At 35.4% G+C, this 16,722-nt stretch overlaps 1 protein-coding gene across 2 annotated transcripts in view; it reads left to right on the top strand.

Annotated features, from left to right (window-relative positions):
- MARCHF1 (membrane associated ring-CH-type finger 1) overlaps positions 1-16,722 on the top strand; it is an 853,816-nt gene that overhangs the window by 90,776 nt on the left and 746,318 nt on the right. The gene's annotated exons all lie outside the window — the stretch shown is intronic.

Here is a 16,722-nt window from a genome sequence, read left to right on the forward strand (position 1 = left end):
AACTTTTATGCACTGTTGATGGGATTGTAAATTGTTGCAGCCCCTATAGAAAACAATGTGGAGGTTCCTCATTAAATTAAAAATAGACCTACCATATGATCTAGCAGTGCTACTTCTGGGAATATATACAAAGGAAATGGAAACATTAACTTGAAGATACATCTGCATCCCTGTGTTCACAGAAGCATTATTTACAATAGCCAAGACATGGAAACAATTGTGCATTGATCGATGGATGGATAAAGTTGTGGCATCTATATAAAATGGAATATTATTCAGCTATAAAAAGTGAGGCAATCCTCCTATTTGCAGCAACATGGATGGACCTTGAAGGCATTATACTAAGTGAAATACGTCTGACAGAGAAAGATAAATCCTGTATGATGTTGCTTACGTGTGGAATCTAAAACAAAACAAGACAAACCAAACTCATAGAAAAAGAGATCACACTTGTGGTTACCAGAGGCAGAGGGTGAAGGGAGGGGGAAATTGGAGACAGATGGTCAAATTAAACTTCCGATTTCAGAGAAATAACTATTAGGGATATAATGTACAATATGATGATTACATTAAACACTGCTGTGTGATATATAGGAAGGTTATCAAGAGAGTAAGTTCTATGAGTTCTCATCACAAGGAGAATTTTTTCCTTTTTTCCCTTTTTCTTTTTTCACTTTATTTTCTTTTTATTATGTCTACATAAGAAGGTAGATAGATGTTAGCTGAAACTATTGTGGTAATCATTTCACCGTATACATAAATGAAACCATTGTGCTGTATGCCTTACATTTATATTGGTAATGTACATGAATTATTTCCCAATAAAACTGAGAAAATGTGAAAAGCAAAACTTTAAAACTGTTAGAAGAAAAAAAAAAGAGTGGATGTCACTTATTGTTCATTCATTGTTAGACTCCATTAGACTTTATAAAGCCCAGTTACTAGTGTTTGTTTTATAATCAGCATAGATATTCATCCAACTATTAGATATCTGTGAGGATCTCATAGATCCTGAAATTAGGATCTCAGTTTAATTAGGGTTAGTTGAAACTTAAAAAATTTTTAGAAAGGAAAAAAAGAGTATAGCAAATACAAAAAAAAAAAACCCAAAAAACAAAAACAAAAACAAAAAAACCCCACCATACCCTAAACAAAACAAAATACACCAAAACAAACCCCCCCGCCCCCCCAAAAAAAAAACAAAAGACTCAACTCAGAAAATATCTTATCTGGAACATTCCAAATCTCAAGCATTCAAGATTTAACTACTTTTGACCTATCCAGTTCTAGCAAATTGTAGTAAAACAATTTTAAAAGGCAAGGGATGAATGGGAATTTGTAGTAATAGGATTTGTTCACAAGTTTTCTTTAGTGAAAATTAAACTGGTATACATTTCAATGACAATTATAAATGTTACATGGTTTCTGAGAAAGTAAAGGTGGAAAACCCTCACATATGTCGTGAGTCTTTCTCAAAGATTTCAAAAGGACTTCTTTCATGAATAGAGCAGGTCTCTAGAATAATGTGGTGAAAGATGAAAATTGGCTGGTTCTTATATAATAATATAACCATGGGGAGAGAATCATTATGATTGTTGGACAGGAGGGAAATCTCTTATTTCTTACCTTTTACTGTGACATTTCATCTAACTTGATGACTTTATCTTTTTTTTTTAATCTTCTCTCACAATTTTCATTAATTCTACTTTCACATCTAGGAATTCTCATTCTGTGTATTTCTTTTCTTAATTTTGTGCGCATATAGCTACTGTTTTCTGATATGAAACAACACAGTCTTAGTCTCCATAATTATAAAACATGTCTTTTGTGATCCACATGGCTATCACTAAAAGCCCTAGACAGCATTCCCTTTTCTTTTTCATTTCATTTCTTGGAATTAATTCCAATGGAGTCTCTTTTCCAACCCCTACTAAAAATCCTTGTTTAAAAAAAAAAAATCACAAGTCTGAATTTTAATCTATTTTTAAGTACTCTTGTAGTTCTGGCTCTTGTGGTAAGATTTTTTTGTATCTATCTTACTTTGTCCTTTGCACAGTAACATTGGCTACTTCTAAAGTCCATGAAGACTCAGACTTTACTAGTGAGTCTCTAACCTTGTGAATTTGCAGCCCAGGATTTTCAACCATAAGGATCATGGATTTAATCTTTGCCTGTGACATTTCTGTTTCCTTCCTACACCCACACAACATTTCTTTTTTAGATACTCATAAGCTTACCATAGCAGCCTTAGTTAAAATTGTATCTTTGTGTTTCTGGGCCAGTTTATATTAATAGTTGTAGAATTCATTTCAGTGTGCTGATTTTTTGCTTCTCTGAGAAATATATCACTTGTAATCTAATGGTTTTATAAACAAATTTCTAAGAAATTTTATTTTTACCTGCAAAATCTTAAGTAATACAGTCAACAATGAACTATTGTTTTTTTTTTTTAAGTTTTATTTATATTTGAGAGAGAGAGAGAGTATGAGTGGGGTAAGGGCAGGGAGACAGGGAGACACAGAATCCGAAGCAGGCTTCAGGTTCTGAGCTGTCAGCACAGAGCCTGTCGCGGGGCTCAAACCCACAAACTGAGATTATGACCTGAGCCAAAGTCAGTCGCTGAACCGACTGAGCCACTCAGGCATCCCAACAATGAACTATTGTTAAGTGAACTTCTGAAATCTTTTGTGAAGACAAAGATGTTAGTTTACTTTTCATGTCATGCCAGTCACTGCTTCCACCAAAATGACGAAAAAGTTATTTTTCTTTTACACATTCTGAAGAGATATTGTAAAGGTCGCAAAGTTTGACTAAAGGATTACCTCTTATTTAAATCCTAGTAAAGTTGCATACAAGGAAATCATGAAGAGTGGTGTAGTCTCAATGACTTTAAAAAATTTGACTGATTCTAAGGAATGCCTTGAAGTACACTCTCATAATCAAGATGTCCAGTGACATCTTTGCTGCTTTGATATTGAGAGCTTTGTTATAATATGACAACTTGGTCTTAATCCGTATTGTCATTTAGCTTATCCTGGGGACTGTCCTTTGGTGTGACAGTCAGGAAATAGTAAAAATGATGATGGGTACTCCTTGACTATTTGCCCTCAAAATGAATTAATTTTCTATGAGGATGGGTTGTTTTCTCTTGTTTCCACTCCCATGAAATTCCTGCCATATCCTTGATTATTGACAGTGGACTTTGAAGAACCCTTGAACTGAGGGGAAAAATGACCCTTAATGTAGATTCATTTACTTTGTGTTATATATACACACACATCACAGGCATACACACATATAAGTACACATAAATAACAATACATGAAATCATCTAGCATATATTTCTATGCTCTTTAAGGAAGGATTATCATTTGTGGTACTGATTAATAATAGAAAAAATAATATACATTTCACTGATAGTAGGATCTAATTTTTTAATAATACAGTAATGGTCATACAGAGAGGGAAACATTTTACTTTGTGTTTTAATGTGATGTCATACTGATTTCTTGTGTAGGGTTGCAAGGTAAAATACATGATGTCCAATTGAATTCAAAGTGAAGATAAACAGGAAATAAATTTTTACTGTAAGTTTGAAGTATTTGAGACTTGTTATATCAACCCTGTTAGTTTGAAATTCATATGTAACTGGGTGTTTGAATCCAAGAGTTGAACCACAACCCACCTAACTCTAATTGATGATCATATGGCTTATTGCTATTTATGAGAATAATGTTACAAGGATTATGATGAAATTCCACATTTGGAAGGGGAAGGGAGAGTAAAAAAAATAATCTTAGAAGAGCTTACATACATTATAGAAAGTCTGCATACTTCATATTTTCCAGGTATTCAGTGCTTTAATTTTATTATGTATTGACTCTTTCCTAAATAGATGAGTTAAATTAACAGGGTGACCAAATCCACATGTGTGAACTCACAAAGCCTACTGTTCATTTTATGGGATGAATTTTATTTATCTGTTTATTTGTTTGTTTATGTAAGTTTCAGGTGTACAGCTTTATAATTTGACATCTATATACATTACAAAGTGATCACCACCACAACTGTTGTTATCTGACACTACATGGTTGACCTTTTTCACACATTTTGTTCACCCACAATCTCCTTTCCCTCAGGTAGCCGCTATGTCTGGGTTTGTTTTTGTTTTATTTTGTTCATTTGTTTTGTTCTTTTAGACCCCATATGTAAGTGAAATCATACAGTATTTGTCTTTCTCTGTTTGACTTACTTTGTTTAGCATATACGCTTAAGATTTATTCATGTTGCAAATGGCAAGATTCTGTTCATTTCTGTGGGTGAATATTATTCCATTGTATAAGTACAGCACATCTTTTTTATCCATCCATTTAATAGACATTTAGGTTGTTTCCATATATTGGCTATTGTAAATAATACTGCAGTGAACATAAGGGTCCATATATTTTTTTGAATTAGTGTTTTCATAGTCTTCACATAAATACTCAGAAGTAGAATAGCTGGGTCATCTGGTAGTGTTATTCTTAATTTTTTGAGGAATCTCCATACTGTTTCCCATAGTGAGTGTACCAATTTACAATCCTACCAACAATGTATCAAGATTCCTTTTTCTCCAGATCCTCTCAGAAACTTGTTATTTCTTTTTGATTCTAGCAGGCGTTGGATGATGTCTCATTGTGGTTTGATTTGCATTTCCTTAATAGTGATGTACATCTTTTCATGTGTCTGTTGGCCATCTATATGTCTTTCTACTGCCTATGTTTTCTTCTAGGAATTTTATAGATTCAGGTTTTATATTTTGTGTATGGTGTAAGATAGTGGTCTAGATTTATTCTTTTGCATGTGGCTGTCCAGTTTTCCCAACACCATTTATTGAAGACACTGTCTTTTTCGTTTGTATGTTCTTGGCTCCTTCATCGTAGATTAATTGTCTATATATATGTGAATTCATTTCTGGGTTCTCTCAGTTCTGTTGCACTGATTTGTGTGTCTGTTTTTGTATCAATACCATACTGTTTTGGTTGCTATCTTTGTTATGTAGTTTTAAATCAGAAAATATGATGTCTTTGGCTTTCTTCTTTTTCAAGATTGCTTTGGCTATCTGGAATTTTTTTGTGGTTCCATACAAAGTTTAGAACTATTTGTCCTAGGGGCGCCTGGGTGGCTCAGTCAGTTAAACATCTGACTTCAGCTCAGGTGATGATCGCGTGGTTCATGAGTTTGAGCCCCATGTCATGCTCTGTGCTGACAGCTCAGAGCCTGGAGCCTGTTTCAGATTCTCTGTCTCCCTCTCTGTCTGCCCCTCCGCTGCTCATGGTATGTCTCTCTCTCTCTCTCAAAAATAAGTAAAACTTAAAAAAAAAAATAAAAAAAGAACTATTTATCCTAGTTCTATGAAGTATGCCATTGGAATTTTCATAGGGATTGAATTAAATCTGTACATTGCTTTTCATATAGATATTTTAACAATATTAATTTTTCTAATCAGTAGGCATGAAATATCTTTCCACTTATTTGTGTCTTTCTCAATTTGTTTCATCTGTGTTATATTTTCATTTGCTTAGGTTTTTCACCTTGGTTAAATTTATTCTTCAGTATTTTACTCTTATCAATGAAGTTATGAATTGAATTGTTTCCTTGATTTCTCTTTCTGACATTTTGTTATTAGTGTATAGAATGCCATAGACTTCTATATAATTGATTTTGTATCCTGCAACTTTAATGAATAATTTATTAGTTCTAACAGCTTTGTGGTAAATTCTTTAAGGTTTTAAGTATATAGTATCATGTTGTGCAAATATCGACAGTTTCACTTCTTCCTTACTGACTTGGATGCATGCCATTTCTTTTCCTTGTCTAATTCCTGTGGCTGAGACTTCCAATACTATGTTGAATAAAAGTGGGGACAGTGGGCATCTTTGTCTTGTTCCTGTTTTTAGAGGACAAGCTTTTAGCTTTTCCCTATTGAATATGATGATAGATATAGGATATAGATATAGGATTGTCCTATATGGCCTCGCTATTTTTATAGTAACTCGCTATTGAATTTTGTCAAAGGCTTTTTCTGCATCTATTGAAATGATCATACGATTTTTATATTTCTTTTTTTTTTTAATATTTTTAAGTTTTTTTTTAAAGTAGATTTCACAGCCAGCATGGAGCCCAATGTGGGCTTGCACTCACAACCCTGAGATCAAAGCCCGAGCTGAGATCAAGAGTCAGGCACTTAACCAACAGAGCCACCCAGGTGCCCCATGATTTTTAATTTTTTTTTAGAGTAGTCTCTACACTAAATGTGGGGCTTGAACTTATAACTCCCAAGATCAGGAGTTGCATGCTCTACCTACTGAGCCAGCCAGGCGCCACTGTCTTTCATTTTTCAAATGTAATGTATCACATTGATTTTGTTACTGTTGAACTATCATCCTTGCATCCTAGGAGTAAATTCCACTTGATTGACTACATCTTAATGGTGTCCTTGTCTGGTTTTGATATCAGAGTAATGCTGGCCTTGTAAAATCTGTTTAGAAGCTTTCCCTTCTTTTCAATTTTAGGAACAGTTTGAGAAGGCTGGGTATTGAATTTTTTTTTTTTTTGAATGTTTGGTAGAGTTTGCCAGTAAAGCTGTCTGGCTCTATCCTTTTCTGGGGGGAGAGGGGGTGTGGTAGGGAGGTTTTTAATTACTCTTTCAATCAGCTGAATTGATCTATTTAGATTTTCCATTTTTTCATGACTCAGTCTTGGAAGATTGTATGTTTCCAAGAATTTATCCATTTATTTTAGGTTTTCTGGCTTGTTGGCATACAACTGTAGTATATCTTACAATGTTTTGTATTTCTGTGGTAACACTTGTAACTTCTCTTTCTTTTCAGACTTTATTTGCGTGCTCGCTCTTTTTTTTTCTTGGTTAGTGTAGCTAAGAGTTTGTTAGTTTTGTTTCTCTTCTCAAATAACCAGCTCTTATTTCATTGATCTTTTCTATTATCCTTGTAGTATCTTTTACATTTATTTCTTCTCTGATCTTTATTATTTCTTTCCTTTTACTAATTTTGGGTATTGTTTATTTTTATTTTCTAGCTTGTTCAGTCTAAAGTTAGATTGTTTATTTTATGTCTTGTTTCTTGATGTAAGCCTGTATTACTATTAATTTTCCTCTTAGAACCACATTTGCTGCATTGTGTAGATTTTAGTGTGTTGTATTTTTGTTTTCATTTGTCTCTAGCTATTTCTTTATTTCTTCTTTGATTTCTTCAATGACCCATTGCTTGTTCAGTAGCATGTTATTTAATGTCCACATTTTTTTTGTAGTTCTTTCCTTTTTTTTTTCTTGTAATTAATTTCTAGTTTCATACCATTGTGGTTGGAAGATGCTTTGTAGGATTTCAATCTTAAGTTTACTGAGACTTGTTTTGTGACCCAACATGCGATCTGTTCTAGAGAATGTTCCATGTGCACTTACACTTGTACACAGAATGTGTATTCTGTTGCTTTTGGATGGAATGTTCTATATATATCTATTAAGTCTGTCTGGTCTAAAGTATTGTTTAAATTTGATGTTTCCTTATTGATTTTTTTTTGTCCTGATAATCTATCCATTGGTGAGAATGGGGTGTTAAAACCTACTATTATTGTATTTCTTTCAATTTCTTTAAGTCCACTAATATTTGCTTTGTATATTTTGTTTTCCTACTTTATCTGTTATTATGGTCTTTGTTTTAAAGTTGATTTTTTTCTGATTTGAATATAGCTATTCAAGCTTTCTTTTCATTTCCATTTGTAATGTATATCTTTTTCCATCCCTTCACTTTCAATCTATTTCCTTACTTTTGAAGTGAGTCTACTGTATGCAGCATATAGTTCAGTCTTGTTTTTTAATCTGTTGAGCCACTCTGTGTCTTTTGATTGACAAAATTAGTCCTTTATATTTAATGTAATTTGATAAGTATATACTCATTGCCATTTTGTTAATTGTTTTCCAGCTTATTTTGTCATCTCTGTTCCTTCTTATTTTTCTTTCTGTCTTCCTTAGTGGTTTGATGACTTTCTTTAGTGTTATGTTTACATTCCTTTCTCATTTACTTTTGTGTATTTGTTATAAGTTTGTTTCCTGTTACCATGAGGTTCACATAAAATATCCTATGTAAATAGCAATCTATTTTAGGTTGTGGAAACTTAATTGAAACATTCAATAGCTTTACCTTCTTATTTTTTCCCACAGTTTACATTTTTGATGACACATCTTATATCTTTTTTATTTTATGCTTCCACTAATTATTATAAGTTTAGTAAATTTTACTGCCGTTTTCTTTTAACCTTCATGCTTGCTTTATAAGTGATAGATCCATTACCTTTGTTACCTATGTATCTTTCTATGTGATATTTTAATTTTCATATGTTTTCTTATATTTGTTAGTGTTGTTTATTTTTGACTTAAAGAATTCCCTTTAACATTTCTTGTAGGGCTTATTTAGTGGTGATGAACTCCTGTAGCTTTTGCTTGTCTGGAAAGCTCATAATCTCTCCTTAAATTCTGAATCATATTGTTACTGAGTAGAAATTTGTTGGTTGGTAGTTTTTTGTTTTGTTTTGTTTTTAAATATATTATGCCATTCCTTCTGGCCAATAAACTTTCTGCTGAAAGATCTTATAGTCTTATAGGGTTTCCCTTATGTAGCAAGTTGTTTTACTCTTTCTGCTTTTAGGGTTCTCTATTTATCCTTTACTTTTACTGTTTTGACTATAGTCTGTCTTGGTATGGATTTCTTTCAGTTCATCCTATTTGGAACTGCTTGGGATTCCTGGACCTAGATAGCTGATTCCTTCCCCAGATAAGGGAAGTTTTTAGCCATTATTTCTTCAAGTAGTTTTTCTGGGCCCTTTCCTCCCTTTTCTTCTTCTGGGATCCCTAAAATGCAAATGTAATTCTGCATAATGTTGTTCCAAAGGTTCCTTAAAATAGCTTCACTTTTCCTAAATCTTGTTTAATTTTGCTGTTCTGTTTAGGGTAAGTCCCATTGCTTTGTTTTCCTACTCACTGATTCATTCCTCTACTTCATCTAGTCTGATATTGAACCCCTCTAGTGTATTTTTCAGTGAAGTTATAATTTCTATTTGTACTTTTCCTATATTTTTTTTTATCTCTTTGTTAAAGTTTTCCCTGTATTCATACATTCTTCTCCTGAGTTCAGTGAATACCTTGATGAGCATTACTTTGAAATTATAGGCTGCTTATCTCAGTTTTGGTTAGTTCTTATTCTGAGGTTTTGCCTTATTCTTTTGTTTGGAACATATTCCTCTGTCTTTACATTTTACCTATTTTTTTTTGTATTAGGTAAGTCATATACTATTCTTAGTCTTGAAGGCATAACCTTATGTAGGAGATATTTTGTACAACTCTGAAGCACAATGTTGCCTGGTCACCAGAGTCAGTGCTCAAGGGGTGAACTCTATGTACCTTCCTGAAGTGCTGTGGTCATAGCTGTGATGCTTAGGTGGGTGGGGCTCGTACTTGGTTTGACTATGGGATGCAACTGTCATTGCTGCAGTGCATTTGTGGGTTGGGATGGTCCCTGGCACAGTTGTGTGGGCATCTGGGACTGCTCTAGTTGGGGTGGGGTTCTCAGTGGAGCATTCCTACTGGTACTAGTAGGTTAGAGGGGAAAATCCAAAATGGCTTCTGTTAGTGCCAGTTTTAGTAAAATATACTGAGATCATAAAATTGGCCTCTGCCATTGTCTCAGTCCCCAGAGAGAGTCCTGGCTGTTTCCTGCCTCTCCAGCAGGGTCTTTAAATTTAGTAAATAGGTCTCCTATACCTATGGTCTATGCACTTTACAAATTGATGTTTTTGTGCTGTTTTCTGGATTGAGTGAATCTGTGCATTAGCCTTTTAAGAGCAGGTTTTGGGTTCCCTACAGTTTTATAGTTTTCTTGAATGTAGTCTCTCTTGATTTTCAAAGCCCAGTGTATTGGAGGTTCTTCTCTCCTGTATAGAATCTAAGGGTTGGCGTGCTTGATGTGGAGCTTAGCCTTTTGTTCTTCACAGAAGAGTTTCATACTTTTGATATCACTCCCAATTCTGACTTGCCCCAGCTGGGGTGTGGTTTCATTTTCTGGTGACTCTGATGTCTCTGGCTCTGTTTTCCCTCTTGATGCTGTCCTTTTATCCTTTGTTATTGCCAAGGTCCAGCCCCAGCAGGTCCACGGGTTCCAGAAGGATGAATGGCGTCGGCAAAAATAACAAATGGACACAGACAACAGCAGTGTGTTAGACTGGCCGCTTTATTGTAGCAAACGTGGCATTATATTTGTTAGCAAATTCCTTATAGCGTGCGTCATCTATGTTTTCTGGCATTACCTAATTCTAAAAAAATTCCTTTGTGTAATCACCCATTAAGGAACAACATAGTTATTTTCTTGTAACGTTCCCTCCTGTCCTTTCAAGGTCATCTGTCTCTCAAGTGTAACGTTTACAGGGATATGACTTCTTAATTGTTCCTTTGAACCATTGGTAGTACAAGGAGCAAAGGTATTCACTTTGGTCTGGGGTGCCGGGAGGGAGCCAAGAGGGCCCTGGGAACCCACGCATTATGTGCTCCCAGAGAGACAATGTATACCTAGGAACTAATGAACCATTCTGTACCTTAACCCACCAGGTCCAGTCATCATCTGGAATGCCTCCTGGGGGCCAAGTGGGCCTAGGGTGGGAGTAACTTGTATCCATAGATACATTCCTTTGTTGCCAGAGTGGGGGTTTTGAACCCATTTGTCCCCCTCCTTGGCTGGGAAATATTCGGGGCTATCCTTCCTGTAGGTGGAGGAGTCTTTATAGGGGGTGGCAAGGGCTGGATGTAGGGCCACATAATTTCCCTGCGGACTCTTATTTCTTTCCCCAATGGTTCTTTTCCCGGGGGGCCTGTTGTGGGCAATTCCCCAACCGACAGGTACTTTCATTGGTAGGGGGGCTGCCCTGACCAACGCTAAGGCCAAATTACATAAAAGCAGGAGTACGAGAAGCTTCACTGTCGGTGGGCCGCCATGCTGTCCCAATCCGTTCACCACCCAGGCCCTGCCAGCAGGCTGGTTGGATAGCTCGGCTTCCAGCAGTTATGGAGGCTCTGTTCATTAAATTTTCAAGTCCGTTTTGGCGTAAATTATTCTATATTTAGTTATAGAGTTGTTGTGTCCATGGGGGGAGATGAGGTCAGAATCTTGCCATGCTGCCGTCTCGAATCTGGCTCCAGAATCTATAGTTTTAATCTCAATGGTATCAGGATATACAGAAAGCTCTACTCAAAATTAGCTTTCTTTAGAAATGAAAGCTGTTTGGGAGAGAAATGATTTCTCTAGGGAGAGTCAAGGAAAAAAGTTGATGTGTTTTTTCAAAGAGATAAAATCATCTCAGTTACAGAAAGAGAGATAAAATGAAAGGTCAGTTGTGTTTGATAAAAATGAGCTGTCATCCAAGACACTTCATGACACACGTTGAGCCCATGTTTCCATCTGTGTCAACTTTTCCTTTCAATACTATGATTCCCCAAGGGAAAAACAGAAGATAATAATGGTTGAGTAACAAGTCCTGGCAGATTATTCATGTGTTTATTAGTTTGTTAAATTAAGTAAAATGTTTTGTGTTGGTATTAGAAAAAATTCCTATTGGGATTTGTTAATATGTTAACTTGCAAAGGGATCCCTTTGGAATAACAAAATATGTGGAAAATAGTGTTTTATTTTAAGGCTAAACTGAAACAAACTACAGGTATCCTTTTTTTGTTTCCAATAAAGTATCTTAACTTAAATCTAGCACATGAGATAATATGTATACAATACTCGGGGTAAATTATTGATATATACACTGTGGTGGTTGTTTTTTATTATTCACATAGTGAGATTTCTGATACAAGTTTCATAAAAATCACAGAGCTGGAGTTTATGACTAAGATTTCACTTTATTTTTGGAAAGGTTGAACACTAGTAGACTATCTTTCTAAATACAGGGTATCTAAATATCCTTCTGAAGAACCAAGTTCTTCAGCCATTTTTTTGTAGTCATTTCAGTTAATGGAGTATTTTCCTTGTTTTTCCTATACCTACATTTAGATTTTTATATTGGTGCCTTATTACTTTATTTGCATGTTTACTCCTCATTGGGAGTGATGGCGGGTAAGATTTTACCAAAGTAGTCTAGGTTGCTACTTTTTTTTTAGGAGTTCTACTGTGAGAGATTATGACCTAAGATATCATTAATTTTTATTTTATAGAATCTATGGCTTCAGTTTAGCCTCTTTCAAAAGATATGCATTGAAGATAGAAAAAATGACTAGGATATTCAAATTACATAATAAAATAAAATGTTCTTATTAGTAAATAGTTCAATTTTTAGGCCCCTTTTTTGTTATAATGAATTATTAGTTTCCAGTGACATGTCTTATAATTGCTTTTGTTGTGCAGCTCTTACAATCTTTACAGTCTGTAATCATGTTATTGTGTGGCATGCCAGGTAATTTCTCATTGAAAAAATATTTTCTACTCCTGCCTTCAGTAGTAAAACCACTCTTGTAAAATAAACACTTGTTGAAGAGACTGCCATTCTGTATATTATTATGTGATCCATTCATGAAGGAGAAATAAAATTAGCCACTGTAAATGTATATGTGTTTCAATTAAGGTTCTGAGAGAAACTTAATTCTGTGTTATGTAAAAACCCAAGTTATTTGGACTGCTCTGCATCTAATTTCCCCACGTTGTCTTTGGAAACAATGTGCCAAGTATATGTCATTGAAGTATATTTTATTTCTCAGTGTCTATCAAGGAAGAAAAATGGTTGTGATGGTTGAATATCTTTATGATGTTGGACTAGTTGTTCCTAACATACAAGGCAATTACTGTCAGCCAAGCATCGCTAAGGGCAATAGAGCATATCCTGGAAGTCAGAGTAAGAATAGACTGTTCTTGGTTTTCTTAAGACAAAGCTATTCAAAACTATTTAAAAGTTGTTTTTTTTTTTTAAATCTAAAATTGTCTTTCAGCTTTTGTAAACAGAATTGCTTCTTTCTAGGTATGCAGTTTGTGGCCTGAATACTCAAATATTTAATTGTGTAGTTGCTATGTTATAAAGTTGCATGTGCCCGGACACACTATAGGTCACCTTGTTTCCTGTAGGATTTTTCTAGTTTAGTAAACTGAATCAGACCAACTATCTTTTTTATTTTTCCCCTTTTTTGTCTTCCGTAGCTTAAGGACTGGAATAAAGACTAGTTGGTCCTAAATGTCTTTCCATTTGGTCTCCTCTTGAATATGTATCAGAATTCTTAAGTGAATGAGTTATTAAACAATTTTAGTTGTACCTCACATCCAAATTAAAAATCTAAAACCCAATCATCTCATGACCTAAGCTTGCTGAATTTCCATATCTCTTATAAGTATGCCTTATGCAGTATATCTTGTCCAATGCAGGGTTGGGCTGGAACATGGGAGCTGTGAGATCATGACTTGACGTGAAATCAAGAGTCAGATGCTTGACTGACTGAGCGACCCAAGTGCCCTCCAGTTGTCTTTTTTAAAATAAGTCATTCTCTAACTTAACCAATTTAATAATTCTGTCTGAGCTGGAAATAATCACTGATTGCACTGACAACGACAACAAAATAGTCTCTTGTTGATAAATATAATAAGTCAAATCAGAGTTCAGAATCATACTCATTTTTGAAAATTCCTTTTCCCTTTGTTTCTATAATATTTACTACCTCTGCTATCCTCCATGTACATTCCTTCCTGACTTTTCTTCTGTATTTTTTCTACTGTTTTGCTCTTCTTGCAAATGTGTTTATTTATTTATTTTGAGAGAGATTGCAAGCAGGAGACGGGCAGAGAGAAAGGGAGAAAATCCCAAGCAGCCTCCACACTGTCAGTGCAGAGCCCAATGCGGGTCTCAGTCTCACCATGATCATGACCTGAGGTGGATGCTTAATCAACTAAGCCACCCAGGTGACTCTCTCGGCGAAATTTTTAAATATCTCCATTGACGCTTCTGGTTCATGCTGCTTTTTTTCTTACTGTGTATTGCCTACAAAGCCTTCAGTGAGTACACTGAAGTGAGTATACTGATGAGTTCCCGAGATTTTCCTGACCTGCTGGCACTTCTAGAAATCCTCATTTGGATACTCAAAATGTTTCAAAGTGGATTCATCATGGTGTTCTTGTTCTACAGACCTCTGTGTCTTCCTCTTTCTGTATTCTCTTTCTTAGTGAATAGCATCATTTCCCCCTATTTCCTAGACATTTTCCTTGAAGACAAGTGTGGAAACAGATGGGTTTTGTGAGAAAAATATGAGGCAGTTTCTTTAAAGTGGATTTTATATATTGTGGATATGGTAGGGAAGGTGTGTTTGGTATTTAGGAGAGAACAAAAGCAGACATTCTGAACCCAAACTGTGGAAAATGAGATTATGAAGTAAAACAAGTAGGCTTTTGGGGGCAGTATCAAATGCCTATTTGATTTTTTTTTTTTTTTAATATGAGGATAGGAAAATCAAGGGAGTGACATAGAAAGAGAAGTAATAGACCTAATCAAATAAATTTCTTTCCTATATCATAAAGGTGGCCTTTCAAATTAGTGGAAAGAAATGAATTATTCAAGAAAAGATGTTGGAACAACAGGCAACTACTTGGAAAAAGAATACTGTTGGTTTATTCCTTATGACATGAACCAAAATAAACTCCAGATGGATTATAGATTTATGTTCAAATATTGAAAACAAATTTGTTACACATGTCAACTTAGCCCAGAAAAATAGAAGTCTGTATGTTTTCACAGATTTAGGTACATTTCAGGAACAGATATGAGACCTTTTAAGGTAAAAATTCAGACTGCTGTTTTATATTTCAAAATTCTTAATATTTATTTTTTAAATATTATTTCACCCATTATGCTAAGTAAGTAGATAGTGGGGAAGCCACGGGGTCAAACCAGTACAGATATTTCTATTTTCCTATTCCTGAGCTCCCTCTACCTAGATATGAAGACATTGGCTGAAAATTTCCCAGATTCTGTTAGGACAAAAATTCGTGATTACTAAGAGAATCAATGAGCAGTTATGCATCCTTTGGGGAATGAAGAGAGGAGTGAATGGGATGTGTTCTAAAAGAGTATTTATGGGATGCCTGGGTAGCTCAGTCTCTTGAGTGTCTGACTCTTGATGGCGGCTCTGGTCTTGATTTCATGGTCATGAGTTCAGGCCCTACATTGGGCTCTGTGCTTGGGCGTGAAACCTGCTTTAAAAACAAACAAACAAACAAACAAACAAAAAAAACCCAAAAAACTATGTCTCAGGACAATGTGGAAAAAATACATTGCTTATAATCAACTTGAATGCTCAGGAGAAGTTTTGACTCAGGTGTTTCTCAGTGTTTCAGTTATACTCTTACATTATTGGGTTGGATAATCTTCAGGAGCACAGACACCATTTACCGTGTAGCAAAAATACATGAACACATAGAGTAATGAGGTTGATCACCTGAAATATTCAAGAAGAAGTTTGATTGTGTCATGACTGCTTTTGATCTGTTCAATTCATTCACACCACAAATGACTCTTGAATAACTACCACATGCCCTTCTCCTTGAGTGCTAAGTATACAAGTCATAATACTTCATATCAAAGAGCTTACATTAAAAGTCAAAGATGGTGTAGTTTAGTAAGCGCTGTAATAGTAATGAAAGATGCGGGAGCCCTAATCCAGAACTGGTGAATAAAAGAATGTTTCCCTGAGGAGGTGTTGCTAGAGTTAAGTCATGAATAATGATGGCAAGTGTCAGCTAAAAGCAGATGTGGGTGGAGTAGAAGGGAAAGGCATTTTCAGGTAGATGAAAAATATGTATATGGGGTGCCTGGGTGGCTCAGTCAGTTAAGCATCTGACTCTTGATTTCCACTCAGGTCATGATCTCATGGTTTGTGAGATCGAGCTGACAGCGCAAAGCCTGCTTGGGATTCCCTCTCTCTCTCTCTCTCTCTCTTTCTCCTTCTGCTCCTCCCCCATTCTCTCTCTCTCAAAATAAATATTTAAAAAAAAGTATGTATACAGATCTGAGGCAGGAGACCATAATATGGAATATTTAGGGAACTAAGAGTGGCTTAATGAGGCTGGACAATAATATGCAATTCCAGGAAGTGGCAAGAGAGGGGGCTAAAGGCGCTGGATCATAAAGAACCCGTATATACCATGATAAATTCATCACTTTATCATTAGGGCAGTATGAAGCAGTTGACTTCAGACTACTGTACCGCCATTTCCTATTTTTTTTCTCTCCATTTCCCTTTAATACTGTACAGTATTTTTATTCAGTTGTAAAATGACTTCAAGAGCAGACACAGGGAACATTACTGACAGACTTCAGGGTACAAAAATACCACTTGTAAGGATGGTTAGTTGACTTTTTTTTTTTTACACAGTATTTTTAAAAAGTTTGCAAGTTTATAGTGTCATTAAATTTGTTTAATGTCAGGATTACAATCAAAACCGTGAAGAATGTTTTATTTTGCAGGGATGGGTGACTGCAGCGTAAATTCGACAACGCAGTAACAGTGGTTTCTCAGACGAGAGTGGGCATCAGAATCCCCCAGAGGGCTTGTCAAACACAGCCTGCTGGCCTCAGCCCAGAGGCTGTGATTTAGCAGGTCTAAAGCGGGGCCTGAGTATCTGTATTTCCAACAGGTTCCTAGGG

This window comes from Acinonyx jubatus, chromosome B1 (genome assembly GCF_027475565.1).
Source record: "Acinonyx jubatus isolate Ajub_Pintada_27869175 chromosome B1, VMU_Ajub_asm_v1.0, whole genome shotgun sequence".
Taxonomy (NCBI): domain Eukaryota; kingdom Metazoa; phylum Chordata; class Mammalia; order Carnivora; family Felidae; genus Acinonyx; species Acinonyx jubatus.